This window comes from Dipodomys merriami, unplaced genomic scaffold (genome assembly GCF_024711535.1).
Source record: "Dipodomys merriami isolate MVZ:Mamm:240054 unplaced genomic scaffold, mDipMer1.0.p SCAF_1299, whole genome shotgun sequence".
Lineage (NCBI taxonomy): Eukaryota > Metazoa > Chordata > Mammalia > Rodentia > Heteromyidae > Dipodomys > Dipodomys merriami.
Genome location: NW_027202603.1, coordinates 177,162 through 181,482, shown reverse-complemented (window position 1 = coordinate 181,482; position 4,321 = coordinate 177,162).

Genomic DNA, 4,321 nt, shown 5'->3' with positions numbered 1-4,321 from the left:
CAATTTCGATGCCTGAACTACAGTAGCTATGTACCCTGCAACACACCTGCCTATGAGTCCCTCCTCTCCCAGAGTACATCAAAAGCACAACTTGCTTGCTCTTAAGTGTGGCTTCCAACTCTGAAGAATAGTAGAGATGGGACCCAGGCCTTTGCACACGCCAAGTACTATTCCACTGATGTAAATTCCCAGCCCCAAAATGTTCATTTTTCATTAGAGGTGCTTAGACTGAACTATGTAATGTCTCCTAGAGTTTATATTATTACTAAATATATTACTGCCTCTGCCAAGTAATTCTAACTACCTAGGAGGCCGAGATCTGAGGACTGAACTTCAAAGCCAGCCCCAGACAGGAGTCCATGAGACTCCAATTAACCACCAAAAAGCCAGGACTGGAGCTACGGCTCAAGTGGCAGAGCACTACACTAGCCTTGAGCAAAAAAAATCTCAAAAAATGACAATGTCCAGACTCTGAGTTCAAATCCTAGGCAAACGTGCACTCGTGCATGTGCGTCTACATACACACACACAGAGGACATACCAAATTAAGTTGTTTTAACAGCCATACTTGAGAACATAAGACAAGAACCAGGAGGGTATTGCTCAAGAGAGGACTGCCAGAAGTCTAACATAGGATATGCGTGATCTCTTAGAGACCAGACTTGAAAAACATTTAATGGTGATTTTATTTTTAAAAAACAATCATGATTTAGAGTAGAATGTAAGATGTGCATTAACTTTTTTGTCTGAGGACAGCTCCTGGGCCTGGCACCTGTAGAGAAGGCTTCAACCACTGAGCTCGCCCCCAGGTTCCCTAAATCAATATGAAGGGGGAACAAAATCATAAATGATCTTCAGTCAACTATTAAGTGAGACAAGAGGCTTCTCAGGCTTCTCCCTGGGAGAAAAGTTTGCTTTCTTATAGGATAAGTACAATAGAAGGATACAGCGTCCGGACTGTTGGATTAGGAGAAACGAACAAGCCCATGCTGTCTTTCAAACAATATTCCAGCCCCTTTACTTGCTTGCCATTTCCCCCCACACCATAGGTCCTAGAATATGGTAAATAACTCAGTACAGTCTGTAGACAAACAGGTTCAAATACAAAACTGCCTTTTAAAACATAATTGTACAATACTATGTTTAATATAACAGAATGCCACCTGGAAATATACTAGGATGGGGGAGAGGCATGCAGGCATGGATGCACAAATGCAGACCTGAGTTAAGAAGATGGTTAAATCATTAGGAGTGACATTATCCAAAAAGAGATGTACTGTACTCCTTACCTGACTTATGTAAATGTGACTGGTCACCCTTGTAACAACAATTTTTTTAAGTTATCATTAAAAATTAGAACCAAACTGGGCCTAGGTGGCTCACACCTGTAATCCTAGCTATTCAGGAGGTTGAGATCTGAGGATCAGGGTTCAAAGCCCGCCTGGGCAGGAAAGCCCATGAGATTTTTATCGCCAGTTGAACCACTAGAAAAACAGGAAGTGGCACTGTGGCTCAAGTGGTAGAGCGCTCACCTTGAGCTGAGGGACAGTGTCCAGGCCCAGAGTTCAAGTCCCATGACCAACCAAAAAAAAGAAAGAAACTTTTGCAAAGGTTGAGAAATATTTTCCTGCCAAAGGTCATATGGCCTTTTATAACATCATTATGGGCCATACAAAGTTATCAGTACAATCAGAGCAGATGCATTCCTGTCTGTCTGTCCCCTCATTTACCAACTGACTTCCTAGGCCTTCAATGGGCCACAGGCCAGACTTTCCCCATCCCTGTTTAAAGAGTGGTTTGAGTTGTGCAAGATGAAAAGCTCTGGAGATGTGTTTGTTTCACAACCATAAAAATACACTACTGAATATAACAATGAAAATAATACAACGGAAATGCACTGGTGGCTAATGGTAATTAATTACTGTACAATGAAAACTTGTTAACAGGAAAAAAGTCATTTTCATGATTTTTCTTTTTTCTTTTGGCTTTTGCTCTACCACTTTAAGCAACAGCTCCACTTTCTGGTTTTTGAGTGGTTCACTAGCGATAAGAATCTCATAGGGGGCTGTGAATGTGGCTTAGTGGTAGAGTGCTCGCCTAGCATGCACGAAGTCCTGTGTTTGATTCCTCAGTACCACATACACAGAAAGAGCCAGCAGCAGAGGTGTGGCTCAAGTGGTATAGCACAAGTCTTGAGCAAAAGAAGCTCAGGGACAGCACCCAGGCTCTGAGTTCAAGCCCCAAGACTGGCAAAACAAAACAAAACAAAACAAAAAAATATATATATATATGGATTTTTCTGCCCGGGCTGGCTTTGAACTGTGATTCTCAAATTTCAACCTCCTGAGTAGCTAGTGTTACAGGTGTGAGCCACCAGCACCCGACTAATGGGTTAACTTTTAATTGTATCAATGATATAAATGTTTTAAAATTGTTACCACAATTAAAAAATATGTTTCACAGCAAGATGTTGTGTGTTCCTCACACGAAGTATGTGGTCTCCAAGGGGTGGTATGGACAAAGAAGGGAGGTAAATACCACCCGTGATACACAAAACAAATGCTGCACTAAGTAATATTACATTTATCTCATCTTCCTCTAGAAAGAGAGCAAAGACTGAGGAGATACCAGTATCACGTTTTTTGATATAAGGAATTTGAATTCTCTTCATACATAAGTCATTGCTTTAAGTACGGATAAAACTGTCTCCAAAGAGAGTCCAGAGATCCAGGTTATTCAAAGCTTTACTACTTAAGGTTTCAACCCAGAACTTAAGTCTTAAACTTAGGCACAAAGGACCCTCCTCCTAAAGACACCCACCCCAAGCTTTTTTTTTTCCTCTTCTCACTTTCTCTCCTTGGGCCTTTTGTATTCTCCTTTCACTGTGCGCATTGAACTGTGAGCATAGAAATCTGAACTTTGCCAAGATGCTTGGGGACAGCAGAGGATGGGGAAAGAAAACAGCAGAAAAGAGTGAAAGGAGCTCCATTCCTACCACAGCTCTGCGGCTTCAGAGGAGCTGCGGAGAGTAACAGGATTTGCCTCTCTTGCAGCTGGTGACACAGCTCATTAGGGAAAAGCCTGCTTAATGTGTGCACATGTACACACACACACACACACACACACACACACACACACACATACACACACACACACACACACACACACACACACACACGAAAACAAATCTCTCTGGACTGAGCAAGGGGCACCCAGACTACCTCTGGGGGAAGGGGAAGAAGACAGTTGTTAGAAAATATGCCCACTAAGGATGAACAACTGCTCACTTTAAAAAGTCCTGCCCGCCTTACAGCCGGATTCCAGACCAAGGACAGTCTAATGACATACAGAACGTGAAATTTCCTTAATATAGCCAGTCACTCAACTGTAGCTTTTCTTAAATAACACTCCAGACACTTTCCCTTTGTAACGCGTACCTATTCCCTGTGTAAGTTTTCTTTAACCTTTTACCAATTTGTTTCTTTTCTTCAACTTCCAAGAATCAATATGCAGATTTATATTGCCACCATTTAGTCACAATAATTCCTTTGAGTTTATTTAGAGGAGGGGGAGGGGGGAAGGAGTAGCTAAGGAATAAAAGTCATGTTGGTTGTATTTGCTTTTGGAGTTGCAAATCTTCCTGATTTGCACAGGACCGAGTACAATGTACATCTAGATGAAAGCCCCGTGTGGGACCAGAACCTCTCATGCACAAAGGCGGGGCAGTGGGCCCCTGAGGGACTCTCGAAGCTGCTGGCCAGAAAGACTGCCTGGAGTGCCGGCTCAGGACACGAGAGGAAAGGCACACCAGCCTCCAGAAGGCACCTAGACTGGCAGCTGATGCTTTCTAACTTGGTACACATGCCCAAAGGCATGTGGCATTCCAATTTGGCAGGAACTTATAAATCAGCAGGAGCAACTGCACTGCCGAGGGGCCTGAAGGCAGCTACGTAACACGTTCAGTGGGCAAACCTTTATCTGCTCAGCCCCCAAAGGCTAGCAGGTCTGTTCTGCTGCTTTGTATGCAGTGACCAGACTCAGCTATGTCACCGGCTACAATGCTGTGGAAACCAAACAGCTCCTTCCCTCAGTGTTGACTATAACTCAAAATCATCAACTGGAAAAATATTAATTACACAATAAATGTGTGAAACTAGAATGATTTTTCTGCAAATGTTTAAATTAGGAATAGTGGCTCCAAAGGTTGTTTAAAAAAGTATTCAAAATTACCTAATCTTCCACACACACACAAAAAAAATACCATGACACAAACAATGCCCAATGACTGAAAAAGCAGGGAGTATGATGCCTACCAGGCTGG